Here is a 25,781-nt window from a genome sequence, read left to right on the forward strand (position 1 = left end):
TTGTAGAGAGACGCTGCTGCGACGGGCAGTCGTGGCCGAGTGGTTAAGGCGTCTGACTAGAAATCAGATTCCCTCTGGGAGCGTAGGTTCGAGTCCTACCGACTGCGTTTCGGTTTTGTGTCAAGACGCGAAGAGCGTCTCCAACGGAACCGTGAAATGGGCAAACACGTGGGAAACATTGCATTCGAGACGCTTGTGAATTTTCCAGTTGGCAAGTGAGTGTCGACAAAACACGAAGCTCCTCTGCTTCAACGTATGAGACGTAAAAGCTGCTGCAACTTGATTTTCATCGTGTGTCAGCTTTCGTCGATAGACAGTTACGAGCCCAGCGTGATGAGTTCGTAGAGAGCATTCAGAGGACGTTTAATTAGTAACAGCTCCATGCAATGATTGCCCAACAGTAAACGACATGAGGCAGTGTGTCCGTAGCATAGTGGGAAGTGACGTGGAGATAATATGAGCCCGGATAGCTCAGTCGGTAGAGCATTAGGCTTTTAACCTAAGGGTCCAGGGTTCAAGTCCCTGTCCGGGCGGAAATTTTAATACTTTGGTAGCGTTCGCCTACAAGCGGTGAAACCACTACGGAAAAAAATGCAGCTACGCCGTTCCCTGGCACTGCAGTGCTCTAAACGGCAGCAGGTGCACGTGTCGGGAGAATCTTGTGCTAGCGGCAGTCGTGGCCGAGTGGTTAAGGCGTCTGACTCGAAATCAGATTCCCTCTGGGAGCGTAGGTTCGAATCCTACCGGCTGCGTGCGATTTTGCGTACAAACGAGCAGAAAGTTTCGCGCACATGTGACATGCATGGGTGAATGCCAATGCAAACCAGTGCCACCTCTCTCAGCAAGACGAAAATTTATGTTTAAAGATACTGAATTTCGCGGCGGGCTCTGCTTCCTATGGCTATCGGTTCATCTCGCACGGAAGCTAGTAATGCAGAAATCCGTCGCAGGCCCACGAGCGCACCGCCGTCATTTCCTCGCGCAGTCGCCGTGTTCGTGAGTACGCAGATGTACTTGAAAGTGTTGGACAGAGCGAGCATTCATTTCTATTTAAGTATCGCAATTGAGTCATTTGAGTGCGGCAAAAGCAGTGGTGCAGCGTGTCTTCTCGTAAGATCTCGCAGCTGCTTGGAAGTATGTCCATCGTTTAAGACGACAGAAAACTAGCGTCAGCGGTGCGTCAGTGGGAAGTCGGTGAAGTCGCCATTGGAGCTCCCAAGCCAGTAATTACGACACGCAAATCACTCGCACACATTGCAGCTGTACCACCATGCTTGGCAGAGGGACAGGATAGCTGAGTCAAGCAGAGCGCTAGACCGACAACCGAAAGGTCCCGGGTTTAAGCCCCTGTCCAGGCGAAAATTAATACACTGTCGTAACGGCTACTGTGCTGGCCACGGAAGCACTACAGAAACGAGTGAGGCCATGGCGTTTTCTGCCGCCAGGTTGCTTTAAAAGGAGCAGTTTCACTTGTAGAGAGACGCTGCTGCGACGGGCAGTCGTGGCCGAGTGGTTAAGGCGTCTGACTAGAAATCAGATTCCCTCTGGGAGCGTAGGTTCGAGTCCTACCGACTGCGTTTCGGTTTTGTGTCAAGACGCGAAGAGCGTCTCCAACGGAACCGTGAAATGGGCAAACACGTGGGAAACATTGCATTCGAGACGCTTGTGAATTTTCCAGTTGGCAAGTGAGTGTCGACAAAACACGAAGCTCCTCTGCTTCAACGTATGAGACGTAAAAGCTGCTGCAACTTGATTTTCATCGTGTGTCAGCTTTCGTCGATAGACAGTTACGAGCCCAGCGTGATGAGTTCGTAGAGAGCATTCAGAGGACGTTTAATTAGTAACAGCTCCATGCAATGATTGCCCAACAGTAAACGACATGAGGCAGTGTGTCCGTAGCATAGTGGGAAGTGACGTGGAGATAATATGAGCCCGGATAGCTCAGTCGGTAGAGCATTAGGCTTTTAACCTAAGGGTCCAGGGTTCAAGTCCCTGTCCGGGCGGAAATTTTAATACTTTGGTAGCGTTCGCCTACAAGCGGTGAAACCACTACGGAAAAAAATGCAGCTACGCCGTTCCCTGGCACTGCAGTGCTCTAAACGGCAGCAGGTGCACGTGTCGGGAGAATCTTGTGCTAGCGGCAGTCGTGGCCGAGTGGTTAAGGCGTCTGACTCGAAATCAGATTCCCTCTGGGAGCGTAGGTTCGAATCCTACCGGCTGCGTGCGATTTTGCGTACAAACGAGCAGAAAGTTTCGCGCACATGTGACATGCATGGGTGAATGCCAATGCAAACCAGTGCCACCTCTCTCAGCAAGACGAAAATTTATGTTTAAAGATACTGAATTTCGCGGCGGGCTCTGCTTCCTATGGCTATCGGTTCATCTCGCACGGAAGCTAGTAATGCAGAAATCCGTCGCAGGCCCACGAGCGCACCGCCGTCATTTCCTCGCGCAGTCGCCGTGTTCGTGAGTACGCAGATGTACTTGAAAGTGTTGGACAGAGCGAGCATTCATTTCTATTTAAGTATCGCAATTGAGTCATTTGAGTGCGGCAAAAGCAGTGGTGCAGCGTGTCTTCTCGTAAGATCTCGCAGCTGCTTGGAAGTATGTCCATCGTTTAAGACGACAGAAAACTAGCGTCAGCGGTGCGTCAGTGGGAAGTCGGTGAAGTCGCCATTGGAGCTCCCAAGCCAGTAATTACGACACGCAAATCACTCGCACACATTGCAGCTGTACCACCATGCTTGGCAGAGGGACAGGATAGCTGAGTCAAGCAGAGCGCTAGACCGACAACCGAAAGGTCCCGGGTTTAAGCCCCTGTCCAGGCGAAAATTAATACACTGTCGTAACGGCTACTGTGCTGGCCACGGAAGCACTACAGAAACGAGTGAGGCCATGGCGTTTTCTGCCGCCAGGTTGCTTTAAAAGGAGCAGTTTCACTTGTAGAGAAACTCTGCTGCGACGGGCAGTCGTGGCCGAGTGGTTAAGGCGTCTGACTAGAAATCAGATTCCCTCTGGGAGCGTAGGTTCGAGTGCTACCGACTGCGTTTCGTTTTTGTGTCAAGACGCGAAGAGCGTCTCCAACGGAACCGTGAAATGGGCAAACACGTGGGAAACATTGCATTCGAGACGCTTGTGAATTTTCCAGTTGGCAAGTGAGTGTCGACAAAACACGAAGCTCCTCTGCTTCAACGTATGAGACGTAAAAGCTGCTGCAATTTGATTTTCATCGTGTGTCAGCTTTCGTCGATAGACAGTTACGAGCCCAGCGTGATGAGTTCGTAGAGAGCATTCAGAGGACGTTTAATTAGTAACAGCTCCATGCAATGATTGCCCAACAGTAAACGACATGAGGCAGTGTGTCCGTAGCATAGTGGGAAGTGACGTGGAGATAATATGAGCCCGGATAGCTCAGTCGGTAGAGCATTAGGCTTTTAACCTAAGGGTCCAGGGTTCAAGTCCCTGTCTGGGCGGAGATTTTAATACTTTGGTAGCGTTCGCCTACAAGCGGTGAAACCACTACGGAAAAAAATGCAGCTACGCCGTTCCCTGGCACTGCAGTGCTCTAAACGGCAGCAGGTGCACGTGTCGGGAGAATCTTGTGCTAGCGGCAGTCGTGGCCGAGTGGTTAAGGCGTCTGACTCGAAATCAGATTCCCTCTGGGAGCGTAGGTTCGAATCCTACCGGCTGCGTGCGATTTTGCGTACAAACGAGCAGAAAGTTTCGCGCACATGTGACATGCATGGGTGAATGCCAATGCAAACCAGTGCCACCTCTCTCAGCAAGACGAAAATTTATGTTTAAAGATACTGAATTTCGCGGCGGGCTCTGCTTCCTATGGCTATCGGTTCATCTCGCACGGAAGCTAGTAATGCAGAAATCCGTCGCAGGCCCACGAGCGCACCGCCGTCATTTCCTCGCGCAGTCACCGTGTTCGTGAGTACGCAGATGTACTTGAAAGTGTTGGACAGAGCGAGCATTCATTTCTATTTAAGTATCGCAATTGAGTCATTTGAGTGCGGCAAAAGCAGTGGTGCAGCGTGTCTTCTCGTAAGATCTCGCAGCTGCTTGGAAGTATGTCCATCGTTTAAGACGACAGAAAACTAGCGTCAGCGGTGCGTCAGTGGGAAGTCGGTGAAGTCGCCATTGGAGCTCCCAAGCCAGTAATTACGACACGCAAATCACTCGCACACATTGCAGCTGTACCACCATGCTTGGCAGAGGGACAGGATAGCTGAGTCAAGCAGAGCGCTAGACCGACAACCGAAAGGTCCCGGGTTTAAGCCCCTGTCCAGGCGAAAATTAATACACTGTCGTAACGGCTACTGTGCTGGCCACGGAAGCACTACAGAAACGAGTGAGGCCATGGCGTTTTCTGCCGCCAGGTTGCTTTAAAAGGAGCAGTTTCACTTGTAGAGAGACGCTGCTGCGACGGGCAGTCGTGGCCGAGTGGTTAAGGCGTCTGACTAGAAATCAGATTCCCTCTGGGAGCGTAGGTTCGAGTCCTACCGACTGCGTTTCGTTTTTGTGTCAAGACGCGAAGAGCGTCTCCAACGGAACCGTGAAATGGGCAAACACGTGGGAAACATTGCATTCGAGACGCTTGTGAATTTTCCAGTTGGCAAGTGAGTGTCGACAAAACACGAAGCTCCTCTGCTTCAACGTATGAGACGTAAAAGCTGCTGCAATTTGATTTTCATCGTGTGTCAGCTTTCGTCGATAGACAGTTACGAGCCCAGCGTGATGAGTTCGTAGAGAGCATTCAGAGGACGTTTAATTAGTAACAGCTCCATGCAATGATTGCCCAACAGTAAACGACATGAGGCAGTGTGTCCGTAGCATAGTGGGAAGTGACGTGGAGATAATATGAGCCCGGATAGCTCAGTCGGTAGAGCATTAGGCTTTTAACCTAAGGGTCCAGGGTTCAAGTCCCTGTCCGGGCGGAAATTTTAATACTTTGGTAGCGTTCGCCTACAAGCGGTGAAACCACTACGGAAAAAAATGCAGCTACGCCGTTCCCTGGCACTGCAGTGCTCTAAACGGCAGCAGGTGCACGTGTCGGGTGAATCTTGTGCTAGCGGCAGTCGTGGCCGAGTGGTTAAGGCGTCTGACTCGAAATCAGATTCCCTCTGGGAGCGTAGGTTCGAATCCTACCGGCTGCGTGCGATTTTGCGTACAAACGAGCAGAAAGTTTCGCGCACATGTGACATGCATGGGTGAATGCCAATGCAAACCAGTGCCACCTCTCTCAGCAAGACGAAAATTTATGTTTAAAGATACTGAATTTCGCGGCGGGCTCTGCTTCCTATGGCTATCGGTTCATCTCGCACGGAAGCTAGTAATGCAGAAATCCGTCGCAGGCCCACGAGCGCACCGCCGTCATTTCCTCGCGCAGTCGCCGTGTTCGTGAGTACGCACATGCACTTGAAAGTGTTGGACAGAGCGAGCATTCATTTCTATTTAAGTATCGCAATTGAGTCATTTGAGTGCGGCAAAAGCAGTGGTGCAGCGTGTCTTCTCGTAAGATCTCGCAGCTGCTTGGAAGTATGTCCATCGTTTAAGACGACAGAAAACTAGCGTCAGCGGTGCGTCAGTGGGAAGTCGGTGAAGTCGCCATTGGAGCTCCCAAGCCAGTAATTACGACACGCAAATCACTCGCACACATTGCAGCTGTACCACCATGCTTGGCAGAGGGACAGGATAGCTGAGTCAAGCAGAGCGCTAGACCGACAACCGAAAGGTCCCGGGTTTAAGCCCCTGTCCAGGCGAAAATTAATACACTGTCGTAACGGCTACTGTGCTGGCCACGGAAGCACTACAGAAACGAGTGAGGCCATGGCGTTTTCTGCCGCCAGGTTGCTTTAAAAGGAGCAGTTTCACTTGTAGAGAGACGCTGCTGCGACGGGCAGTCGTGGCCGAGTGGTTAAGGCGTCTGACTAGAAATCAGATTCCCTCTGGGAGCGTAGGTTCGAGTCCTACCGACTGCGTTTCGTTTTTGTGTCAAGACGCGAAGAGCGTCTCCAACGGAACCGTGAAATGGGCAAACACGTGGGAAACATTGCATTCGAGACGCTTGTGAATTTTCCAGTTGGCAAGTGAGTGTCGACAAAACACGAAGCTCCTCTGCTTCAACGTATGAGACGTAAAAGCTGCTGCAATTTGATTTTCATCGTGTGTCAGCTTTCGTCGATAGACAGTTACGAGCCCAGCGTGATGAGTTCGTAGAGAGCATTCAGAGGACGTTTAATTAGTAACAGCTCCATGCAATGATTGCCCAACAGTAAACGACATGAGGCAGTGTGTCCGTAGCATAGTGGGAAGTGACGTGGAGATAATATGAGCCCGGATAGCTCAGTCGGTAGAGCATTAGGCTTTTAACCTAAGGGTCCAGGGTTCAAGTCCCTGTCCGGGCGGAAATTTTAATACTTTGGTAGCGTTCGCCTACAAGCGGTGAAACCACTACGGAAAAAAATGCAGCTACGCCGTTCCCTGGCACTGCAGTGCTCTAAACGGCAGCAGGTGCACGTGTCGGGTGAATCTTGTGCTAGCGGCAGTCGTGGCCGAGTGGTTAAGGCGTCTGACTCGAAATCAGATTCCCTCTGGGAGCGTAGGTTCGAATCCTACCGGCTGCGTGCGATTTTGCGTACAAACGAGCAGAAAGTTTCGCGCACATGTGACATGCATGGGTGAATGCCAATGCAAACCAGTGCCACCTCTCTCAGCAAGACGAAAATTTATGTTTAAAGATACTGAATTTCGCGGCGGGCTCTGCTTCCTATGGCTATCGGTTCATCTCGCACGGAAGCTAGTAATGCAGAAATCCGTCGCAGGCCCACGAGCGCACCGCCGTCATTTCCTCGCGCAGTCGCCGTGTTCGTGAGTACGCAGATGTACTTGAAAGTGTTGGACAGAGCGAGCATTCATTTCTATTTAAGTATCGCAATTGAGTCATTTGAGTGCGGCAAAAGCAGTGGTGCAGCGTGTCTTCTCGTAAGATCTCGCAGCTGCTTGGAAGTATGTCCATCGTTTAAGACGACAGAAAACTAGCGTCAGCGGTGCGTCAGTGGGAAGTCGGTGAAGTCGCCATTGGAGCTCCCAAGCCAGTAATTACGACACGCAAATCACTCGCACACATTGCAGCTGTACCACCATGCTTGGCAGAGGGACAGGATAGCTGAGTCAAGCAGAGCGCTAGACCGACAACCGAAAGGTCCCGGGTTTAAGCCCCTGTCCAGGCGAAAATTAATACACTGTCGTAACGGCTACTGTGCTGGCCACGGAAGCACTACAGAAACGAGTGAGGCCATGGCGTTTTCTGCCGCCAGGTTGCTTTAAAAGGAGCAGTTTCACTTGTAGAGAGACGCTGCTGCGACGGGCAGTCGTGGCCGAGTGGTTAAGGCGTCTGACTAGAAATCAGATTCCCTCTGGGAGCGTAGGTTCGAGTCCTACCGACTGCGTTTCGTTTTTGTGTCAAGACGCGAAGAGCGTCTCCAACGGAACCGTGAAATGGGCAAACACGTGGGAAACATTGCATTCGAGACGCTTGTGAATTTTCCAGTTGGCAAGTGAGTGTCGACAAAACACGAAGCTCCTCTGCTTCAACGTATGAGACGTAAAAGCTGCTGCAATTTGATTTTCATCGTGTGTCAGCTTTCGTCGATAGACAGTTACGAGCCCAGCGTGATGAGTTCGTAGAGAGCATTCAGAGGACGTTTAATTAGTAACAGCTCCATGCAATGATTGCCCAACAGTAAACGACATGAGGCAGTGTGTCCGTAGCATAGTGGGAAGTGACGTGGAGATAATATGAGCCCGGATAGCTCAGTCGGTAGAGCATTAGGCTTTTAACCTAAGGGTCCAGGGTTCAAGTCCCTGTCCGGGCGGAAATTTTAATACTTTGGTAGCGTTCGCCTACAAGCGGTGAAACCACTACGGAAAAAAATGCAGCTACGCCGTTCCCTGGCACTGCAGTGCTCTAAACGGCAGCAGGTGCACGTGTCGGGTGAATCTTGTGCTAGCGGCAGTCGTGGCCGAGTGGTTAAGGCGTCTGACTCGAAATCAGATTCCCTCTGGGAGCGTAGGTTCGAATCCTACCGGCTGCGTGCGATTTTGCGTACAAACGAGCAGAAAGTTTCGCGCACATGTGACATGCATGGGTGAATGCCAATGCAAACCAGTGCCACCTCTCTCAGCAAGACGAAAATTTATGTTTAAAGATACTGAATTTCGCGGCGGGCTCTGCTTCCTATGGCTATCGGTTCATCTCGCACGGAAGCTAGTAATGCAGAAATCCGTCGCAGGCCCACGAGCGCACCGCCGTCATTTCCTCGCGCAGTCGCCGTGTTCGTGAGTACGCACATGCACTTGAAAGTGTTGGACAGAGCGAGCATTCATTTCTATTTAAGTATCGCAATTGAGTCATTTGAGTGCGGCAAAAGCAGTGGTGCAGCGTGTCTTCTCGTAAGATCTCGCAGCTGCTTGGAAGTATGTCCATCGTTTAAGACGACAGAAAACTAGCGTCAGCGGTGCGTCAGTGGGAAGTCGGTGAAGTCGCCATTGGAGCTCCCAAGCCAGTAATTACGACACGCAAATCACTCGCACACATTGCAGCTGTACCACCATGCTTGGCAGAGGGACAGGATAGCTGAGTCAAGCAGAGCGCTAGACCGACAACCGAAAGGTCCCGGGTTTAAGCCCCTGTCCAGGCGAAAATTAATACACTGTCGTAACGGCTACTGTGCTGGCCACGGAAGCACTACAGAAACGAGTGAGGCCATGGCGTTTTCTGCCGCCAGGTTGCTTTAAAAGGAGCAGTTTCACTTGTAGGGAAACTCTGCTGCGACGGGCAGTCGTGGCCGAGTGGTTAAGGCGTCTGACTAGAAATCAGATTCCCTCTGGGAGCGTAGGTTCGAGTCCTACAGACTGCGTTTCGTTTTTGTGTCAAGACGCGAAGAGCGTCTCCAACGGAACCGTGAAATGGGCAAACACGTGGGAAACATTGCATTCGAGACGCTTGTGAATTTTCCAGTTGGCAAGTGAGTGTCGACAAAACACGAAGCTCCTCTGCTTCAACGTATGAGACGTAAAAGCTGCTGCAATTTGATTTTCATCGTGTGTCAGCTTTCGTCGATAGACAGTTACGAGCCCAGCGTGATGAGTTCGTAGAGAGCATTCAGAGGACGTTTAATTAGTAACAGCTCCATGCAATGATTGCCCAACAGTAAACGACATGAGGCAGTGTGTCCGTAGCATAGTGGGAAGTGACGTGGAGATAATATGAGCCCGGATAGCTCAGTCGGTAGAGCATTAGGCTTTTAACCTAAGGGTCCAGGGTTCAAGTCCCTGTCCGGGCGGAAATTTTAATACTTTGGTAGCGTTCGCCTACAAGCGGTGAAACCACTACGGAAAAAAATGCAGCTACGCCGTTCCCTGGCACTGCAGTGCTCTAAACGGCAGCAGGTGCACGTGTCGGGTGAATCTTGTGCTAGCGGCAGTCGTGGCCGAGTGGTTAAGGCGTCTGACTCGAAATCAGATTCCCTCTGGGAGCGTAGGTTCGAATCCTACCGGCTGCGTGCGATTTTGCGTACAAACGAGCAGAAAGTTTCGCGCACATGTGACATGCATGGGTGAATGCCAATGCAAACCAGTGCCACCTCTCTCAGCAAGACGAAAATTTATGTTTAAAGATACTGAATTTCGCGGCGGGCTCTGCTTCCTATGGCTATCGGTTCATCTCGCACGGAAGCTAGTAATGCAGAAATCCGTCGCAGGCCCACGAGCGCACCGCCGTCATTTCCTCGCGCAGTCGCCGTGTTCGTGAGTACGCACATGCACTTGAAAGTGTTGGACAGAGCGAGCATTCATTTCTATTTAAGTATCGCAATTGAGTCATTTGAGTGCGGCAAAAGCAGTGGTGCAGCGTGTCTTCTCGTAAGATCTCGCAGCTGCTTGGAAGTATGTCCATCGTTTAAGACGACAGAAAACTAGCGTCAGCGGTGCGTCAGTGGGAAGTCGGTGAAGTCGCCATTGGAGCTCCCAAGCCAGTAATTACGACACGCAAATCACTCGCACACATTGCAGCTGTACCACCATGCTTGGCAGAGGGACAGGATAGCTGAGTCAAGCAGAGCGCTAGACCGACAACCGAAAGGTCCCGGGTTTAAGCCCCTGTCCAGGCGAAAATTAATACACTGTCGTAACGGCTACTGTGCTGGCCACGGAAGCACTACAGAAACGAGTGAGGCCATGGCGTTTTCTGCCGCCAGGTTGCTTTAAAAGGAGCAGTTTCACTTGTAGGGAAACTCTGCTGCGACGGGCAGTCGTGGCCGAGTGGTTAAGGCGTCTGACTAGAAATCAGATTCCCTCTGGGAGCGTAGGTTCGAGTCCTACAGACTGCGTTTCGTTTTTGTGTCAAGACGCGAAGAGCGTCTCCAACGGAACCGTGAAATGGGCAAACACGTGGGAAACATTGCATTCGAGACGCTTGTGAATTTTCCAGTTGGCAAGTGAGTGTCGACAAAACACGAAGCTCCTCTGCTTCAACGTATGAGACGTAAAAGCTGCTGCAATTTGATTTTCATCGTGTGTCAGCTTTCGTCGATAGACAGTTACGAGCCCAGCGTGATGAGTTCGTAGAGAGCATTCAGAGGACGTTTAATTAGTAACAGCTCCATGCAATGATTGCCCAACAGTAAACGACATGAGGCAGTGTGTCCGTAGCATAGTGGGAAGTGACGTGGAGATAATATGAGCCCGGATAGCTCAGTCGGTAGAGCATTAGGCTTTTAACCTAAGGGTCCAGGGTTCAAGTCCCTGTCCGGGCGGAAATTTTAATACTTTGGTAGCGTTCGCCTACAAGCGGTGAAACCACTACGGAAAAAAATGCAGCTACGCCGTTCCCTGGCACTGCAGTGCTCTAAACGGCAGCAGGTGCACGTGTCGGGAGAATCTTGTGCTAGCGGCAGTCGTGGCCGAGTGGTTAAGGCGTCTGACTCGAAATCAGATTCCCTCTGGGAGCGTAGGTTCGAATCCTACCGGCTGCGTGCGATTTTGCGTACAAACGAGCAGAAAGTTTCGCGCACATGTGACATGCATGGGTGAATGCCAATGCAAGCCAGTGCCACCTCTCTCAGCAAGACGAAAATTTATGTTTAAAGATACTGAATTTCGCGGCGGGCTCTGCTTCCTATGGCTATCGGTTCATCTCGCACGGAAGCTAGTAATGCAGAAATCCGTCGCAGGCCCACGAGCGCACCGCCGTCATTTCCTCGCGCAGTCGCCGTGTTCGTGAGTACGCAGATGTACTTGAAAGTGTTGGACAGAGCGAGCATTCATTTCTATTTAAGTATCGCAATTGAGTCATTTGAGTGCGGCAAAAGCAGTGGTGCAGCGTGTCTTCTCGTAAGATCTCGCAGCTGCTTGGAAGTATGTCCATCGTTTAAGACGACAGAAAACTAGCGTCAGCGGTGCGTCAGTGGGAAGTCGGTGAAGTCGCCTTTGGAGCTCCCAAGCCAGTAATTACGACACGCAAATCACTCGCACACATTGCAGCTGTACCACCATGCTTGGCAGAGGGACAGGATAGCTGAGTCAAGCAGAGCGCTAGACCGACAACCGAAAGGTCCCGGGTTTAAGCCCCTGTCCAGGCGAAAATTAATACACTGTCGTAACGGCTACTGTGCTGGCCACGGAAGCACTACAGAAACGAGTGAGGCCATGGCGTTTTCTGCCGCCAGGTTGCTTTAAAAGGAGCAGTTTCACTTGTAGAGAGACGCTGCTGCGACGGGCAGTCGTGGCCGAGTGGTTAAGGCGTCTGACTAGAAATCAGATTCCCTCTGGGAGCGTAGGTTCGAGTCCTACCGACTGCGTTTCGTTTTTGTGTCAAGACGCGAAGAGCGTCTCCAACGGAACCGTGAAATGGGCAAACACGTGGGAAACATTGCATTCGAGACGCTTGTGAATTTTCCAGTTGGCAAGTGAGTGTCGACAAAACACGAAGCTCCTCTGCTTCAACGTATGAGACGTAAAAGCTGCTGCAATTTGATTTTCATCGTGTGTCAGCTTTCGTCGATAGACAGTTACGAGCCCAGCGTGATGAGTTCGTAGAGAGCATTCAGAGGACGTTTAATTAGTAACAGCTCCATGCAATGATTGCCCAACAGTAAACGACATGAGGCAGTGTGTCCGTAGCATAGTGGGAAGTGACGTAGAGATAATATGAGCCCGGATAGCTCAGTCGGTAGAGCATTAGGCTTTTAACCTAAGGGTCCAGGGTTCAAGTCCCTGTCCGGGCGGAAATTTTAATACTTTGGTAGCGTTCGCCTACAAGCGGTGAAACCACTACGGAAAAAAATGCAGCTACGCCGTTCCCTGGCACTGCAGTGCTCTAAACGGCAGCAGGTGCACGTGTCGGGTGAATCTTGTGCTAGCGGCAGTCGTGGCCGAGTGGTTAAGGCGTCTGACTCGAAATCAGATTCCCTCTGGGAGCGTAGGTTCGAATCCTACCGGCTGCGTGCGATTTTGCGTACAAACGAGCAGAAAGTTTCGCGCACATGTGACATGCATGGGTGAATGCCAATGCAAACCAGTGCCACCTCTCTCAGCAAGACGAAAATTTATGTTTAAAGATACTGAATTTCGCGGCGGGCTCTGCTTCCTATGGCTATCGGTTCATCTCGCACGGAAGCTAGTAATGCAGAAATCCGTCGCAGGCCCACGAGCGCACCGCCGTCATTTCCTCGCGCAGTCGCCGTGTTCGTGAGTACGCACATGCACTTGAAAGTGTTGGACAGAGCGAGCATTCATTTCTATTTAAGTATCGCAATTGAGTCATTTGAGTGCGGCAAAAGCAGTGGTGCAGCGTGTCTTCTCGTAAGATCTCGCAGCTGCTTGGAAGTATGTCCATCGTTTAAGACGACAGAAAACTAGCGTCAGCGGTGCGTCAGTGGGAAGTCGGTGAAGTCGCCATTGGAGCTCCCAAGCCAGTAATTACGACACGCAAATCACTCGCACACATTGCAGCTGTACCACCATGCTTGGCAGAGGGACAGGATAGCTGAGTCAAGCAGAGCGCTAGACCGACAACCGAAAGGTCCCGGGTTTAAGCCCCTGTCCAGGCAAAAATTAATACACTGTCGTAACGGCTACTGTGCTGGCCACGGAAGCACTACAGAAACGAGTGAGGCCATGGCGTTTTCTGCCGCCAGGTTGCTTTAAAAGGAGCAGTTTCACTTGTAGGGAAACTCTGCTGCGACGGGCAGTCGTGGCCGAGTGGTTAAGGCGTCTGACTAGAAATCAGATTCCCTCTGGGAGCGTAGGTTCGAGTCCTACCGACTGCGTTTCGTTTTTGTGTCAAGACGCGAAGAGCGTCTCCAACGGAACCGTGAAATGGGCAAACACGTGGGAAACATTGCATTCGAGACGCTTGTGAATTTTCCAGTTGGCAAGTGAGTGTCGACAAAACACGAAGCTCCTCTGCTTCAACGTATGAGACGTAAAAGCTGCTGCAATTTGATTTTCATCGTGTGTCAGCTTTCGTCGATAGACAGTTACGAGCCCAGCGTGATGAGTTCGTAGAGAGCATTCAGAGGACGTTTAATTAGTAACAGCTCCATGCAATGATTGCCCAACAGTAAACGACATGAGGCAGTGTGTCAGTAGCATAGTGGGAAGTGACGTGGAGATAATATGAGCCCGGATAGCTCAGTCGGTAGAGCATTAGGCGTTTAACCTAAGGGTCCAGGGTTCAAGTCCCTGTCCGGGCGGAAATTTTAATACTTTGGTAGCGTTCGCCTACAAGCGGTGAAAGCACTACGGAAAAAAATGCAGCTACGCCGTTCCCTGGCACTGCAGTGCTCTAAACGGCAGCAGGTGCACGTGTCGGGTGAATCTTGTGCTAGCGGCAGTCGTGGCCGAGTGGTTAAGGCGTCTGACTCGAAATCAGATTCCCTCTGGGAGCGTAGGTTCGAATCCTACCGGCTGCGTGCGATTTTGCGTACAAACGAGCAGAAAGTTTCGCGCACATGTGACATGCATGGGTGAATGCCAATGCAAACCAGTGCCACCTCTCTCAGCAAGACGAAAATTTATGTTTAAAGATACTGAATTTCGCGGCGGGCTCTGCTTCCTATGGCTATCGGTTCATCTCGCACGGAAGCTAGTAATGCAGAAATCCGTCGCAGGCCCACGAGCGCACCGCCGTCATTTCCTCGCGCAGTCGCCGTGTTCGTGAGTACGCAGATGTACTTGAAAGTGTTGGACAGAGCGAGCATTCATTTCTATTTAAGTATCGCAATTGAGTCATTTGAGTGCGGCAAAAGCAGTGGTGCAGCGTGTCTTCTCGTAAGATCTCGCAGCTGCTTGGAAGTATGTCCATCGTTTAAGACGACAGAAAACTAGCGTCAGCGGTGCGTCAGTGGGAAGTCGGTGAAGTCGCCATTGGAGCTCCCAAGCCAGTAATTACGACACGCAAATCACTCGCACACATTGCAGCTGTACCACCATGCTTGGCAGAGGGACAGGATAGCTGAGTCAAGCAGAGCGCTAGACCGACAACCGAAAGGTCCCGGGTTTAAGCCCCTGTCCAGGCGAAAATTAATACACTGTCGTAACGGCTACTGTGCTGGCCACGGAAGCACTACAGAAACGAGTGAGGCCATGGCGTTTTCTGCCGCCAGGTTGCTTTAAAAGGAGCAGTTTCACTTGTAGAGAGACGCTGCTGCGACGGGCAGTCGTGGCCGAGTGGTTAAGGCGTCTGACTAGAAATCAGATTCCCTCTGGGAGCGTAGGTTCGAGTCCTACCGACTGCGTTTCGTTTTTGTGTCAAGACGCGAAGAGCGTCTCCAACGGAACCGTGAAATGGGCAAACACGTGGGAAACATTGCATTCGAGACGCTTGTGAATTTTCCAGTTGGCAAGTGAGTGTCGACAAAACACGAAGCTCCTCTGCTTCAACGTATGAGACGTAAAAGCTGCTGCAATTTGATTTTCATCGTGTGTCAGCTTTCGTCGATAGACAGTTACGAGCCCAGCGTGATGAGTTCGTAGAGAGCATTCAGAGGACGTTTAATTAGTAACAGCTCCATGCAATGATTGCCCAACAGTAAACGACATGAGGCAGTGTGTCCGTAGCATAGTGGGAAGTGACGTGGAGATAATATGAGCCCGGATAGCTCAGTCGGTAGAGCATTAGGCTTTTAACCTAAGGGTCCAGGGTTCAAGTCCCTGTCCGGGCGGAAATTTTAATACTTTGGTAGCGTTCGCCTACAAGCGGTGAAACCACTACGGAAAAAAATGCAGCTACGCCGTTCCCTGGCACTGCAGTGCTCTAAACGGCAGCAGGTGCACGTGTCGGGTGAATCTTGTGCTAGCGGCAGTCGTGGCCGAGTGGTTAAGGCGTCTGACTCGAAATCAGATTCCCTCTGGGAGCGTAGGTTCGAATCCTACCGGCTGCGTGCGATTTTGCGTACAAACGAGCAGAAAGTTTCGCGCACATGTGACATGCATGGGTGAATGCCAATGCAAACCAGTGCCACCTCTCTCAGCAAGACGAAAATTTATGTTTAAAGATACTGAATTTCGCGGCGGGCTCTGCTTCCTATGGCTATCGGTTCATCTCGCACAGAAGCTAGTAATGCAGAAATCCGTCGCAGGCCCACGAGCGCACCGCCGTCATTTCCTCGCGCAGTCGCCGTGTTCGTGAGTACGCACATGCACTTGAAAGTGTTGGACAGAGCGAGCATTCATTTCTATTTAAGTATCGCAATTGAGTCATTTGAGTGCGGCAAAAGCAGTGGTGCAGCGTGTCTTCTCGTAAGATCTCGCAGCTGCTTGGAAGTATGTCCATCGTTTAAGACGACAGAAAACTAGCGTCAGCGGTGCGTCAGTGGGAAGTCGGTGAAGTCGCCATTGGAGCTCCCAAGCCAGTAATTACGACACGCAAATCACTCGCACACATTGCAGCTGTACCACCATGCTTGGCAGAGGGACAGGATAGCTGAGTCAAGCAGAGCGCTAGACCGACAACCGAAAGGTCCCGGGTTTAAGCCCCTGTCCAGGCAAAAATTAATACACTGTCGTAACGGCTACTGTGCTGGCCACGGAAGCACTACAGAAACGAGTGAGGCCATGGCGTTTTCTGCCGCCAGGTTGCTTTAAAAGGAGCAGTTTCACTTGTAGGGAAACTCTGCTGCGACGGGCAGTCGTGGCCGAGTGGTTAAGGCGTCTGACTAGAAATCAGATTCCCTCTGGGAGCGTAGGTTCGAGTCCTACCGACTGCGTTTCGTTTTTGTGTCAAGACGCGAAGAGCGTCTCCAACGGAACCGTGAAATGGGCAAACACGTGGGAAACATTGCATTCGAGACGCTTGTGAATTTTCCAGTTGGCAAGTGAGTGTCGACAAAACACGAAGCTCCTCTGCTTCAACGTATGAGACGTAAAAGCTGCTGCAATTTGATTTTCATCGTGTGTCAGCTTTCGTCGATAGACAGTTACGAGCCCAGCGTGATGAGTTCGTAGAGAGCATTCAGAGGACGTTTAATTAGTAACAGCTCCATGCAATGATTGCCCAACAGTAAACGACATGAGGCAGTGTGTCCGTAGCATAGTGGGAAGTGACGTGGAGATAATATGAGCCCGGATAGCTCAGTCGGTAGAGCATTAGGCTTTTAACCTAAGGGTCCAGGGTTCAAGTCCCTGTCCGGGCGGAAATTTTAATACTTTGGTAGCGTTCGCCTACAAGCGGTGAAACCACTACGGAAAAAAATGCAGCTACGCCGTTCCCTGGCACTGCAGTGCTCTAAACGGCAGCAGGTGCACGTGTCGGGAGAATCTTGTGCTAGCGGCAGTCGTGGCCGAGTGGTTAAGGCGTCTGACTCGAAATCAGATTCCCTCTGGGAGCGTAGGTTCGAATCCTACCGGCTGCGTGCGATTTTGCGTACAAACGAGCAGAAAGTTTCGCGCACATGTGACATGCATGGGTGAATGCCAATGCAAACCAGTGCCACCTCTCTCAGCAAGACGAAAATTTATGTTTAAAGATACTGAATTTCGCGGCGGGCTCTGCTTCCTATGGCTCTCGGTTCATCTCGCACGGAAGCTAGTAATGCAGAAATCCGTCGCAGGCCCACGAGCGCACCGCCGTCATTTCCTCGCGCAGTCGCCGTGTTCGTGAGTACGCACATGCACTTGAAAGTGTTGGACAGAGCGAGCATTCATTTCTTTTTAAGTATCGCAATTGAGTCATTTGAGTGCGGCAAAAGCAGTGGTGCAGCGTGTCTTCTCGTAAGATCTCGCAGCTGCTTGGAAGTATGTCCATCGTTTAAGACGACAGAAAACTAGCGTCAGCGGTGCGTCAGTGGGAAGTCGGTGAAGTCGCCATTGGAGCTCCCAAGCCAGTAATTACGACACGCAAATCACTCGCACACATTGCAGCTGTACCACCATGCTTGGCAGAGGGACAGGATAGCTGAGTCAAGCAGAGCGCTAGACCGACAACCGAAAGGTCCCGGGTTTAAGCCCCTGTCCAGGCAAAAATTAATACACTGTCGTAACGGCTACTGTGCTGGCCACGGAAGCACTACAGAAACGAGTGAGGCCATGGCGTTTTCTGCCGCCAGGTTGCTTTAAAAGGAGCAGTTTCACTTGTAGGGAAACTCTGCTGCGACGGGCAGTCGTGGCCGAGTGGTTAAGGCGTCTGACTAGAAATCAGATTCCCTCTGGGAGCGTAGGTTCGAGTCCTACCGACTGCGTTTCGTTTTTGTGTCAAGACGCGAAGAGCGTCTCCAACGGAACCGTGAAATGGGCAAACACGTGGGAAACATTGCATTCGAGACGCTTGTGAATTTTCCAGTTGGCAAGTGAGTGTCGACAAAACACGAAGCTCCTCTGCTTCAACGTATGAGACGTAAAAGCTGCTGCAATTTGATTTTCATCGTGTGTCAGCTTTCGTCGATAGACAGTTACGAGCCCAGCGTGATGAGTTCGTAGAGAGCATTCAGAGGACGTTTAATTAGTAACAGCTCCATGCAATGATTGCCCAACAGTAAACGACATGAGGCAGTGTGTCCGTAGGATAGTGGGAAGTGACGTGGAGATAATATGAGCGCGGATAGCTCAGTCGGTAGAGCATTAGGCTTTTAACCTAAGGGTCCAGGGTTCAAGTCCCTGTCCGGGCGGAAATTTTAATACTTTGGTAGCGTTCGCCTACAAGCGGTGAAACCACTACGGAAAAAAATGCAGCTACGCCGTTCCCTGGCACTGCAGTGCTCTAAACGGCAGCAGGTGCACGTGTCGGGAGAATCCTGTGCTAGCGGCAGTCGTGGCCGAGTGGTTAAGGCGTCTGACTCGAAATCAGATTCCCTCTGGGAGCGTAGGTTCGAATCCTACCGGCTGCGTGCGATTTTGCGTACAAACGAGCAGAAAGTTTCGCGCACATGTGACATGCATGGGTGAATGCCAATGCAAACCAGTGCCACCTCTCTCAGCAAGACGAAAATTTATGTTTAAAGATACTGAATTTCGCGGCGGGCTCTGCTTCCTATGGCTCTCGGTTCATCTCGCACGGAAGCTAGTAATGCAGAAATCCGTCGCAGGCCCACGAGCGCACCGCCGTCATTTCCTCGCGCAGTCGCCGTGTTCGTGAGTACGCAGATGTACTTGAAAGTGTTGGACAGAGCGAGCATTCATTTCTATTTAAGTATCGCAATTGAGTCATTTGAGTGCGGCAAAAGCAGTGGTGCAGCGTGTCTTCTCGTAAGATCTCGCAGCTGCTTGGAAGTATGTCCATCGTTTAAGACGACAGAAAACTAGCGTCAGCGGTGCGTCAGTGGGAAGTCGGTGAAGTCGCCATTGGAGCTCCCAAGCCAGTAATTACGACACGCAAATCACTCGCACACATTGCAGCTGTACCACCATGCTTGGCAGAGGGACAGGATAGCTGAGTCAAGCAGAGCGCTAGACCGACAACCGAAAGGTCCCGGGTTTAAGCCCCTGTCCAGGCGAAAATTAATACACTGTCGTAACGGCTACTGTGCTGGCCACGGAAGCACTACAGAAACGAGTGAGGCCATGGCGTTTTCTGCCGCCAGGTTGCTTTAAAAGGAGCAGTTTCACTTGTAGAGAGACGCTGCTGCGACGGGCAGTCGTGGCCGAGTGGTTAAGGCGTCTGACTAGAAATCAGATTCCCTCTGGGAGCGTAGGTTCGAGTCCTACCGACTGCGTTTCGTTTTTGTGTCAAGACGCGAAGAGCGTCTCCAACGGAACCGTGAAATGGGCAAACACGTGGGAAACATTGCATTCGAGACGCTTGTGAATTTTCCAGTTGGCAAGTGAGTGTCGACAAAACACGAAGCTCCTCTGCTTCAACGTATGAGACGTAAAAGCTGCTGCAATTTGATTTTCATCGTGTGTCAGCTTTCGTCGATAGACAGTTACGAGCCCAGCGTGATGAGTTCGTAGAGAGCATTCAGAGGACGTTTAATTAGTAACAGCTCCATGCAATGATTGCCCAACAGTAAACGACATGAGGCAGTGTGTCCGTAGCATAGTGGGAAGTGACGTGGAGATAATATGAGCCCGGATAGCTCAGTCGGTAGAGCATTAGGCGTTTAACCTAAGGGTCCAGGGTTCAAGTCCCTGTCCGGGCGGAAATTTTAATACTTTGGTAGCGTTCGCCTACAAGCGGTGAAACCACTACGGAAAAAAATGCAGCTACGCCGTTCCCTGGCACTGCAGTGCTCTAAACGGCAGCAGGTGCACGTGTCGGGTGAATCTTGTGCTAGCGGCAGTCGTGGCCGAGTGGTTAAGGCGTCTGACTCGAAATCAGATTCCCTCTGGGAGCGTAGGTTCGAATCCTACCGGCTGCGTGCGATTTTGCGTACAAACGAGCAGAAAGTTTCGCGCACATGTGACATGCATGGGTGAATGCCAATGCAAACCAGTGCCACCTCTCTCAGCAAGACGAAAATTTATGTTTAAAGATACTGAATTTCGCGGCGGGCTCTGCTTCCTATGGCTATCGGTTCATCTCGCACGGAAGCTAGTAATGCAGAAATCCGTCGCAGGCCCACGAGCGCACCGCCGTCATTTCCTCGCGCAGTCGCCGTGTTCGTGAGTACGCACATGCACTTGAAAGTGTTGGACAGAGCGAGCATTCATTTCTATTTAAGTATCGCAATTGAGTCATTTGAGTGCGGCAAAAGCAGTGGTGCAGCGTGTCTTCTCGTAAGATCTCGCAGCTGCTTGGAAGTATGTCCATCGTTTAAGACGACAGAAAACTAGCGTCAGCGGTGCGTCAGTGGGAAGTCGGTGAAGTCGCCATTGGAGCTCCCAAGCCAGTAATTACGACACGCAAATCACTCGCACACATTGCAGCTGTACCACCATGCTTGGCAGAGGGACAGGATAGCTGAGTCAAGCAGAGCGCTAGACCGGCAACCGAAAGGTCCCGGGTTTAAGCCCCTGTCCAGGCGAAAATTAATACACTGTCGTAACGGCTACTGTGCTGGCCACGGAAGCACTACAGAAACGAGTGAGGCCATGGCGTTTTCTGCCGCCAGGTTGCTTTAAAAGGAGCAGTTTCACTTGTAGAGAGACGCTGCTGCGACGGGCAGTCGTGGCCGAGTGGTTAAGGCGTCTGACTAGAAATCAGATTCCCTCTGGGAGCGTAGGTTCGAGTCCTACCGACTGCGTTTCGTTTTTGTGTCAAGACGCGAAGAGCGTCTCCAACGGAACCGTGAAATGGGCAAACACGTGGGAAACATTGCATTCGAGACGCTTGTGAATTTTCCAGTTGGCAAGTGAGTGTCGACAAAACACGAAGCTCCTCTGCTTCAACGTATGAGACGTAAAAGCTGCTGCAATTTGATTTTCATCGTGTGTCAGCTTTCGTCGATAGACAGTTACGAGCCCAGCGTGATGAGTTCGTAGAGAGCATTCAGAGGACGTTTAATTAGTAACAGCTCCATGCAATGATTGCCCAACAGTAAACGACATGAGGCAGTGTGTCCGTAGCATAGTGGGAAGTGACGTAGAGATAATATGAGCCCGGATAGCTCAGTCGGTAGAGCATTAGGCTTTTAACCTAAGGGTCCAGGGTTCAAGTCCCTGTCCGGGCGGAAATTTTAATACTTTGGTAGCGTTCGCCTACAAGCGGTGAAACCACTACGGAAAAAAATGCAGCTACGCCGTTCCCTGGCACTGCAGTGCTCTAAACGGCAGCAGGTGCACGTGTCGGGTGAATCTTGTGCTAGCGGCAGTCGTGGCCGAGTGGTTAAGGCGTCTGACTCGAAATCAGATTCCCTCTGGGAGCGTAGGTTCGAATCCTACCGGCTGCGTGCGATTTTGCGTACAAACGAGCAGAAAGTTTCGCGCACATGTGACATGCATGGGTGAATGCCAATGCAAACCAGTGCCACCTCTCTCAGCAAGACGAAAATTTATGTTTAAAGATACTGAATTTCGCGGCGGGCTCTGCTTCCTATGGCTATCGGTTCATCTCGCACGGAAGCTAGTAATGCAGAAATCCGTCGCAGGCCCACGAGCGCACCGCCGTCATTTCCTCGCGCAGTCGCCGTGTTCGTGAGTACGCACATGCACTTGAAAGTGTTGGACAGAGCGAGCATTCATTTCTATTTAAGTATCGCAATTGAGTCATTTGAGTGCGGCAAAAGCAGTGGTGCAGCGTGTCTTCTCGTAAGATCTCGCAGCTGCTTGGAAGTATGTCCATCGTTTAAGACGACAGAAAACTAGCGTCAGCGGTGCGTCAGTGGGAAGTCGGTGAAGTCGCCATTGGAGCTCCCAAGCCAGTAATTACGACACGCAAATCACTCGCACACATTGCAGCTGTACCACCATGCTTGGCAGAGGGACAGGATAGCTGAGTCAAGCAGAGCGCTAGACCGACAACCGAAAGGTCCCGGGTTTAAGCCCCTGTCCAGGCGAAAATTAATACACTGTCGTAACGGCTACTGTGCTGGCCACGGAAGCACTACAGAAACGAGTGAGGCCATGGCGTTTTCTGCCGCCAGGTTGCTTTAAAAGGAGCAGTTTCACTTGTAGGGAAACTCTGCTGCGACGGGCAGTCGTGGCCGAGTGGTTAAGGCGTCTGACTAGAAATCAGATTCCCTCTGGGAGCGTAGGTTCGAGTCCTACCGACTGCGTTTCGTTTTTGTGTCAAGACGCGAAGAGCGTCTCCAACGGAACCGTGAAATGGGCAAACACGTGGGAAACATTGCATTCGAGACGCTTGTGAATTTTCCAGTTGGCAAGTGAGTGTCGACAAAACACGAAGCTCCTCTGCTTCAACGTATGAGACGTAAAAGCTGCTGCAATTTGATTTTCATCGTGTGTCAGCTTTCGTCGATAGACAGTTACGAGCCCAGCGTGATGAGTTCGTAGAGAGCATTCAGAGGACGTTTAATTAGTAACAGCTCCATGCAATGATTGCCCAACAGTAAACGACATGAGGCAGTGTGTCCGTAGCATAGTGGGAAGTGACGTGGAGATAATATGAGCCCGGATAGCTCAGTCGGTAGAGCATTAGGCTTTTAACCTAAGGGTCCAGGGTTCAAGTCCCTGTCCGGGCGGAAATTTTAATACTTTGGTAGCGTTCGCCTACAAGCGGTGAAACCACTACGGAAAAAAATGCAGCTACGCCGTTCCCTGGCACTGCAGTGCTCTAAACGGGAGCAGGTGCACGTGTCGGGAGAATCTTGTGCTAGCGGCAGTCGTGGCCGAGTGGTTAAGGCGTCTGACTCGAAATCAGATTCCCTCTGGGAGCGTAGGTTCGAATCCTACCGGCTGCGTGCGATTTTGCGTACAAACGAGCAGAAAGTTTCGCGCACATGTGACATGCATGGGTGAATGCCAATGCAAACCAGTGCCACCTCTCTCAGCAAGACGAAAATTTATGTTTAAAGATACTGAATTTCGCGGCGGGCTCTGCTTCCTATGGCTCTCGGTTCATCTCGCACGGAAGCTAGTAATGCAGAAATCCGTCGCAGGCCCACGAGCGCACCGCCGTCATTTCCTCGCGCAGTCGCCGTGTTCGTGAGTACGCAGATGTACTTGAAAGTGTTGGACAGAGCGAGCATTCATTTCTATTTAAGTATCGCAATTGAGTCATTTGAGTGCGGCAAAAGCAGTGGTGCAGCGTGTCTTCTCGTAAGATCTCGCAGCTGCTTGGAAGTATGTCCATCGTTTAAGACGACAGAAAACTAGCGACAGCGGTGCGTCAGTGGGAAGTCGGTGAAGTCGCCATTGGAGCTCCCAAGCCAGTAATTACGACACGCAAATCACTCGCACACATTGCAGCTGTACCACCATGCTTGGCAGAGGGACAGGATAGCTGAGTCAAGCAGAGCGCTAGACCGACAACCGAAAGGTCCCGGGTTTAAGCCCCTGTCCAGGCGAAAATTAATACACTGTCGTAACGGCTACTGTGCTGGCCACGGAAGCACTACAGAAACGAGTGAGGCCATGGCGTTTTCTGCCGCCAGGTTGCTTTAAAAGGAGCAGTTTCACTTGTAGAGAGACGCTGCTGCGACGGGCAGTCGTGGCCGAGTGGTTAAGGCGTCTGACTAGAAATCAGATTCCCTCTGGGAGCGTAGGTTCGAGTCCTACCGACTGCGTTTCGTTTTTGTGTCAAGACGCGAAGAGCGTCTCCAACGGAACCGTGAAATGGGCAAACACGTGGGAAACATTGCATTCGAGACGCTTGTGAATTTTCCAGTTGGCAAGTGAGTGTCGACAAAACACGAAGCTCCTCTGCTTCAACGTATGAGACGTAAAAGCTGCTGCAATTTGATTTTCATCGTGTGTCAGCTTTCGTCGATAGACAGTTACGAGCCCAGCGTGATGAGTTCGTAGAGAGCATTCAGAGGACGTTTAATTAGTAACAGCTCCATGCAATGATTGCCCAACAGTAAACGACATGAGTCAGTGTGTCCGTAGCATAGTGGGAAGTGACGTGGAGATAATATGAGCCCGGATAGCTCAGTCGGTAGAGCATTAGGCGTTTAACCTAAGGGTCCAGGGTTCAAGTCCCTGTCCGGGCGGAAATTTTAATACTTTGGTAGCGTTCGCCTACAAGCGGTGAAACCACTACGGAAAAAAATGCAGCTACGCCGTTCCCTGGCACTGCAGTGCTCTAAACGGCAGCAGGTGCACGTGTCGGGTGAATCTTGTGCTAGCGGCAGTCGTGGCCGAGTGGTTAAGGCGTCTGACTCGAAATCAGATTCGCTCTGGGAGCGTAGGTTCGAATCCTACCGGCTGCGTGCGATTTTGCGTACAAACGAGCAGAAAGTTTCGCGCACATGTGACATGCATGGGTGAATGCCAATGCAAACCAGTGCCACCTCTCTCAGCAAGACGAAAATTTATGTTTAAAGATACTGAATTTCGCGGCGGGCTCTGCTTCCTATGGCTATCGGTTCATCTCGCACGGAAGCTAGTAATGCAGAAATCCGTCGCAGGCCCACGAGCGCACCGCCGTCATTTCCTCGCGCAGTCGCCGTGTTCGTGAGTACGCACATGCACTTGAAAGTGTTGGACAGAGCGAGCATTCATTTCTATTTAAGTATCGCAATTGAGTCATTTGAGTGCGGCAAAAGCAGTGGTGCAGCGTGTCTTCTCGTAAGATCTCGCAGCTGCTTGGAAGTATGTCCATCGTTTAAGACGACAGAAAACTAGCGTCAGCGGTGCGTCAGTGGGAAGTCGGTGAAGTCGCCATTGGAGCTCCCAAGCCAGTAATTACGACACGCAAATCACTCGCACACATTGCAGCTGTACCACCATGCTTGGCAGAGGGACAGGATAGCTGAGTCAAGCAGAGCGCTAGACCGGCAACCGAAAGGTCCCGGGTTTAAGCCCCTGTCCAGGCGAAAATTAATACACTGTCGTAACGGCTACTGTGCTGGCCACGGAAGCACTACAGAAACGAGTGAGGCCATGGCGTTTTCTGCCGCCAGGTTGCTTTAAAAGGAGCAGTTTCACTTGTAGAGAGACGCTGCTGCGACGGGCAGTCGTGGCCGAGTGGTTAAGGCGTCTGACTAGAAATCAGATTCCCTCTGGGCGCGTAGGTTCGAGTCCTACCGACTGCGTTTCGTTTTTGTGTCAAGACGCGAAGAGCGTCTCCAACGGAACCGTGAAATGGGCAAACACGTGGGAAACATTGCATTCGAGACGCTTGTGAATTTTCCAGTTGGCAAGTGAGTGTCGACAAAACACGAAGCTCCTCTGCTTCAACGTATGAGACGTAAAAGCTGCTGCAATTTGATTTTCATCGTGTGTCAGCTTTCGTCGATAGACAGTTACGAGCCCAGCGTGATGAGTTCGTAGAGAGCATTCAGAGGACGTTTAATTAGTAACAGCTCCATGCAATGATTGCCCAACAGTAAACGACATGAGGCAGTGTGTCCGTAGCATAGTGGGAAGTGACGTGGAGATAATATGAGCCCGGATAGCTCAGTCGGTAGAGCATTAGGCTTTTAACCTAAGGGTCCAGGGTTCAAGTCCCTGTCCGGGCGGATATTTTAATACTTTGGTAGCGTTCGCCTACAAGCGGTGAAACCACTACGGAAAAAAATGCAGCTACGCCGTTCCCTGGCACTGCAGTGCTCTAAACGGCAGCAGGTGCACGTGTCGGGAGAATCTTGTGCTAGCGGCAGTCGTGGCCGAGTGGTTAAGGCGTCTGACTCGAAATCAGATTCCCTCTGGGAGCGTAGGTTCGAATCCTACCGGCTGCGTGCGATTTTGCGTACAAACGAGCAGAAAGTTTCGCGCAC

General features: G+C 51.2%; 54 non-coding genes across 54 annotated transcripts; all 54 read left to right on the plus strand.

Moving 5' to 3' along the window:
- Positions 1–25: 25 nt before the first annotated feature.
- Positions 26–107, plus strand: Trnas-aga (transfer RNA serine (anticodon AGA)). Its single transcript has one exon. It is a non-coding gene; the product is annotated as a tRNA-Ser (tRNA).
- Positions 108–460: 353 nt separating this feature from the next.
- Positions 461–533, plus strand: Trnak-uuu (transfer RNA lysine (anticodon UUU)). The gene has a single exon. It is a non-coding gene; the product is annotated as a tRNA-Lys (tRNA).
- Positions 534–670: 137 nt separating this feature from the next.
- Positions 671–752, plus strand: Trnas-cga (transfer RNA serine (anticodon CGA)). The gene has a single exon. It is a non-coding gene; the product is annotated as a tRNA-Ser (tRNA).
- A 743-nt stretch (positions 753–1,495) lies between these two features.
- Trnas-aga (transfer RNA serine (anticodon AGA)) lies at positions 1,496–1,577 on the plus strand. Its single transcript has one exon. It is a non-coding gene; the product is annotated as a tRNA-Ser (tRNA).
- Positions 1,578–1,930: 353 nt separating this feature from the next.
- Trnak-uuu (transfer RNA lysine (anticodon UUU)) lies at positions 1,931–2,003 on the plus strand. The gene has a single exon. It is a non-coding gene; the product is annotated as a tRNA-Lys (tRNA).
- A 137-nt stretch (positions 2,004–2,140) lies between these two features.
- Trnas-cga (transfer RNA serine (anticodon CGA)) lies at positions 2,141–2,222 on the plus strand. Its single transcript has one exon. It is a non-coding gene; the product is annotated as a tRNA-Ser (tRNA).
- Positions 2,223–2,965: 743 nt separating this feature from the next.
- Trnas-aga (transfer RNA serine (anticodon AGA)) lies at positions 2,966–3,047 on the plus strand. Its single transcript has one exon. It is a non-coding gene; the product is annotated as a tRNA-Ser (tRNA).
- Positions 3,048–3,400: 353 nt separating this feature from the next.
- On the plus strand, positions 3,401–3,473 carry Trnak-uuu (transfer RNA lysine (anticodon UUU)). The gene has a single exon. It is a non-coding gene; the product is annotated as a tRNA-Lys (tRNA).
- A 137-nt stretch (positions 3,474–3,610) lies between these two features.
- Positions 3,611–3,692, plus strand: Trnas-cga (transfer RNA serine (anticodon CGA)). The gene has a single exon. It is a non-coding gene; the product is annotated as a tRNA-Ser (tRNA).
- Positions 3,693–4,435: 743 nt separating this feature from the next.
- Trnas-aga (transfer RNA serine (anticodon AGA)) lies at positions 4,436–4,517 on the plus strand. Its single transcript has one exon. It is a non-coding gene; the product is annotated as a tRNA-Ser (tRNA).
- A 353-nt stretch (positions 4,518–4,870) lies between these two features.
- On the plus strand, positions 4,871–4,943 carry Trnak-uuu (transfer RNA lysine (anticodon UUU)). The gene has a single exon. It is a non-coding gene; the product is annotated as a tRNA-Lys (tRNA).
- Positions 4,944–5,080: 137 nt separating this feature from the next.
- Trnas-cga (transfer RNA serine (anticodon CGA)) lies at positions 5,081–5,162 on the plus strand. Its single transcript has one exon. It is a non-coding gene; the product is annotated as a tRNA-Ser (tRNA).
- Positions 5,163–5,905: 743 nt separating this feature from the next.
- Positions 5,906–5,987, plus strand: Trnas-aga (transfer RNA serine (anticodon AGA)). The gene has a single exon. It is a non-coding gene; the product is annotated as a tRNA-Ser (tRNA).
- Positions 5,988–6,340: 353 nt separating this feature from the next.
- On the plus strand, positions 6,341–6,413 carry Trnak-uuu (transfer RNA lysine (anticodon UUU)). Its single transcript has one exon. It is a non-coding gene; the product is annotated as a tRNA-Lys (tRNA).
- A 137-nt stretch (positions 6,414–6,550) lies between these two features.
- Trnas-cga (transfer RNA serine (anticodon CGA)) lies at positions 6,551–6,632 on the plus strand. The gene has a single exon. It is a non-coding gene; the product is annotated as a tRNA-Ser (tRNA).
- A 743-nt stretch (positions 6,633–7,375) lies between these two features.
- Positions 7,376–7,457, plus strand: Trnas-aga (transfer RNA serine (anticodon AGA)). The gene has a single exon. It is a non-coding gene; the product is annotated as a tRNA-Ser (tRNA).
- Positions 7,458–7,810: 353 nt separating this feature from the next.
- On the plus strand, positions 7,811–7,883 carry Trnak-uuu (transfer RNA lysine (anticodon UUU)). The gene has a single exon. It is a non-coding gene; the product is annotated as a tRNA-Lys (tRNA).
- Positions 7,884–8,020: 137 nt separating this feature from the next.
- On the plus strand, positions 8,021–8,102 carry Trnas-cga (transfer RNA serine (anticodon CGA)). The gene has a single exon. It is a non-coding gene; the product is annotated as a tRNA-Ser (tRNA).
- A 743-nt stretch (positions 8,103–8,845) lies between these two features.
- On the plus strand, positions 8,846–8,927 carry Trnas-aga (transfer RNA serine (anticodon AGA)). Its single transcript has one exon. It is a non-coding gene; the product is annotated as a tRNA-Ser (tRNA).
- A 353-nt stretch (positions 8,928–9,280) lies between these two features.
- Positions 9,281–9,353, plus strand: Trnak-uuu (transfer RNA lysine (anticodon UUU)). The gene has a single exon. It is a non-coding gene; the product is annotated as a tRNA-Lys (tRNA).
- A 137-nt stretch (positions 9,354–9,490) lies between these two features.
- Positions 9,491–9,572, plus strand: Trnas-cga (transfer RNA serine (anticodon CGA)). The gene has a single exon. It is a non-coding gene; the product is annotated as a tRNA-Ser (tRNA).
- A 743-nt stretch (positions 9,573–10,315) lies between these two features.
- Trnas-aga (transfer RNA serine (anticodon AGA)) lies at positions 10,316–10,397 on the plus strand. Its single transcript has one exon. It is a non-coding gene; the product is annotated as a tRNA-Ser (tRNA).
- A 353-nt stretch (positions 10,398–10,750) lies between these two features.
- Trnak-uuu (transfer RNA lysine (anticodon UUU)) lies at positions 10,751–10,823 on the plus strand. The gene has a single exon. It is a non-coding gene; the product is annotated as a tRNA-Lys (tRNA).
- Positions 10,824–10,960: 137 nt separating this feature from the next.
- On the plus strand, positions 10,961–11,042 carry Trnas-cga (transfer RNA serine (anticodon CGA)). The gene has a single exon. It is a non-coding gene; the product is annotated as a tRNA-Ser (tRNA).
- Positions 11,043–11,785: 743 nt separating this feature from the next.
- Trnas-aga (transfer RNA serine (anticodon AGA)) lies at positions 11,786–11,867 on the plus strand. The gene has a single exon. It is a non-coding gene; the product is annotated as a tRNA-Ser (tRNA).
- A 353-nt stretch (positions 11,868–12,220) lies between these two features.
- Positions 12,221–12,293, plus strand: Trnak-uuu (transfer RNA lysine (anticodon UUU)). The gene has a single exon. It is a non-coding gene; the product is annotated as a tRNA-Lys (tRNA).
- A 137-nt stretch (positions 12,294–12,430) lies between these two features.
- Positions 12,431–12,512, plus strand: Trnas-cga (transfer RNA serine (anticodon CGA)). Its single transcript has one exon. It is a non-coding gene; the product is annotated as a tRNA-Ser (tRNA).
- A 743-nt stretch (positions 12,513–13,255) lies between these two features.
- On the plus strand, positions 13,256–13,337 carry Trnas-aga (transfer RNA serine (anticodon AGA)). The gene has a single exon. It is a non-coding gene; the product is annotated as a tRNA-Ser (tRNA).
- Positions 13,338–13,690: 353 nt separating this feature from the next.
- On the plus strand, positions 13,691–13,763 carry Trnak-uuu (transfer RNA lysine (anticodon UUU)). The gene has a single exon. It is a non-coding gene; the product is annotated as a tRNA-Lys (tRNA).
- Positions 13,764–13,900: 137 nt separating this feature from the next.
- Trnas-cga (transfer RNA serine (anticodon CGA)) lies at positions 13,901–13,982 on the plus strand. Its single transcript has one exon. It is a non-coding gene; the product is annotated as a tRNA-Ser (tRNA).
- A 743-nt stretch (positions 13,983–14,725) lies between these two features.
- On the plus strand, positions 14,726–14,807 carry Trnas-aga (transfer RNA serine (anticodon AGA)). Its single transcript has one exon. It is a non-coding gene; the product is annotated as a tRNA-Ser (tRNA).
- Positions 14,808–15,160: 353 nt separating this feature from the next.
- On the plus strand, positions 15,161–15,233 carry Trnak-uuu (transfer RNA lysine (anticodon UUU)). The gene has a single exon. It is a non-coding gene; the product is annotated as a tRNA-Lys (tRNA).
- A 137-nt stretch (positions 15,234–15,370) lies between these two features.
- Trnas-cga (transfer RNA serine (anticodon CGA)) lies at positions 15,371–15,452 on the plus strand. The gene has a single exon. It is a non-coding gene; the product is annotated as a tRNA-Ser (tRNA).
- Positions 15,453–16,195: 743 nt separating this feature from the next.
- On the plus strand, positions 16,196–16,277 carry Trnas-aga (transfer RNA serine (anticodon AGA)). The gene has a single exon. It is a non-coding gene; the product is annotated as a tRNA-Ser (tRNA).
- A 353-nt stretch (positions 16,278–16,630) lies between these two features.
- Positions 16,631–16,703, plus strand: Trnak-uuu (transfer RNA lysine (anticodon UUU)). Its single transcript has one exon. It is a non-coding gene; the product is annotated as a tRNA-Lys (tRNA).
- A 137-nt stretch (positions 16,704–16,840) lies between these two features.
- Positions 16,841–16,922, plus strand: Trnas-cga (transfer RNA serine (anticodon CGA)). The gene has a single exon. It is a non-coding gene; the product is annotated as a tRNA-Ser (tRNA).
- A 743-nt stretch (positions 16,923–17,665) lies between these two features.
- Positions 17,666–17,747, plus strand: Trnas-aga (transfer RNA serine (anticodon AGA)). Its single transcript has one exon. It is a non-coding gene; the product is annotated as a tRNA-Ser (tRNA).
- Positions 17,748–18,100: 353 nt separating this feature from the next.
- On the plus strand, positions 18,101–18,173 carry Trnak-uuu (transfer RNA lysine (anticodon UUU)). Its single transcript has one exon. It is a non-coding gene; the product is annotated as a tRNA-Lys (tRNA).
- Positions 18,174–18,310: 137 nt separating this feature from the next.
- On the plus strand, positions 18,311–18,392 carry Trnas-cga (transfer RNA serine (anticodon CGA)). The gene has a single exon. It is a non-coding gene; the product is annotated as a tRNA-Ser (tRNA).
- A 743-nt stretch (positions 18,393–19,135) lies between these two features.
- Trnas-aga (transfer RNA serine (anticodon AGA)) lies at positions 19,136–19,217 on the plus strand. The gene has a single exon. It is a non-coding gene; the product is annotated as a tRNA-Ser (tRNA).
- A 353-nt stretch (positions 19,218–19,570) lies between these two features.
- On the plus strand, positions 19,571–19,643 carry Trnak-uuu (transfer RNA lysine (anticodon UUU)). Its single transcript has one exon. It is a non-coding gene; the product is annotated as a tRNA-Lys (tRNA).
- Positions 19,644–19,780: 137 nt separating this feature from the next.
- On the plus strand, positions 19,781–19,862 carry Trnas-cga (transfer RNA serine (anticodon CGA)). Its single transcript has one exon. It is a non-coding gene; the product is annotated as a tRNA-Ser (tRNA).
- Positions 19,863–20,605: 743 nt separating this feature from the next.
- Trnas-aga (transfer RNA serine (anticodon AGA)) lies at positions 20,606–20,687 on the plus strand. The gene has a single exon. It is a non-coding gene; the product is annotated as a tRNA-Ser (tRNA).
- A 353-nt stretch (positions 20,688–21,040) lies between these two features.
- On the plus strand, positions 21,041–21,113 carry Trnak-uuu (transfer RNA lysine (anticodon UUU)). Its single transcript has one exon. It is a non-coding gene; the product is annotated as a tRNA-Lys (tRNA).
- Positions 21,114–21,250: 137 nt separating this feature from the next.
- Positions 21,251–21,332, plus strand: Trnas-cga (transfer RNA serine (anticodon CGA)). The gene has a single exon. It is a non-coding gene; the product is annotated as a tRNA-Ser (tRNA).
- Positions 21,333–22,075: 743 nt separating this feature from the next.
- Trnas-aga (transfer RNA serine (anticodon AGA)) lies at positions 22,076–22,157 on the plus strand. The gene has a single exon. It is a non-coding gene; the product is annotated as a tRNA-Ser (tRNA).
- Positions 22,158–22,510: 353 nt separating this feature from the next.
- On the plus strand, positions 22,511–22,583 carry Trnak-uuu (transfer RNA lysine (anticodon UUU)). The gene has a single exon. It is a non-coding gene; the product is annotated as a tRNA-Lys (tRNA).
- Positions 22,584–22,720: 137 nt separating this feature from the next.
- Positions 22,721–22,802, plus strand: Trnas-cga (transfer RNA serine (anticodon CGA)). The gene has a single exon. It is a non-coding gene; the product is annotated as a tRNA-Ser (tRNA).
- A 743-nt stretch (positions 22,803–23,545) lies between these two features.
- On the plus strand, positions 23,546–23,627 carry Trnas-aga (transfer RNA serine (anticodon AGA)). Its single transcript has one exon. It is a non-coding gene; the product is annotated as a tRNA-Ser (tRNA).
- Positions 23,628–23,980: 353 nt separating this feature from the next.
- Trnak-uuu (transfer RNA lysine (anticodon UUU)) lies at positions 23,981–24,053 on the plus strand. Its single transcript has one exon. It is a non-coding gene; the product is annotated as a tRNA-Lys (tRNA).
- Positions 24,054–24,190: 137 nt separating this feature from the next.
- Trnas-cga (transfer RNA serine (anticodon CGA)) lies at positions 24,191–24,272 on the plus strand. The gene has a single exon. It is a non-coding gene; the product is annotated as a tRNA-Ser (tRNA).
- A 743-nt stretch (positions 24,273–25,015) lies between these two features.
- Positions 25,016–25,097, plus strand: Trnas-aga (transfer RNA serine (anticodon AGA)). The gene has a single exon. It is a non-coding gene; the product is annotated as a tRNA-Ser (tRNA).
- Positions 25,098–25,450: 353 nt separating this feature from the next.
- On the plus strand, positions 25,451–25,523 carry Trnak-uuu (transfer RNA lysine (anticodon UUU)). The gene has a single exon. It is a non-coding gene; the product is annotated as a tRNA-Lys (tRNA).
- Positions 25,524–25,660: 137 nt separating this feature from the next.
- On the plus strand, positions 25,661–25,742 carry Trnas-cga (transfer RNA serine (anticodon CGA)). Its single transcript has one exon. It is a non-coding gene; the product is annotated as a tRNA-Ser (tRNA).
- The last annotated feature ends 39 nt before the right edge of the window (positions 25,743–25,781 follow it).

This window comes from Schistocerca gregaria, chromosome 3 (assembly GCF_023897955.1).
Source record: "Schistocerca gregaria isolate iqSchGreg1 chromosome 3, iqSchGreg1.2, whole genome shotgun sequence".
Lineage (NCBI taxonomy): Eukaryota > Metazoa > Arthropoda > Insecta > Orthoptera > Acrididae > Schistocerca > Schistocerca gregaria.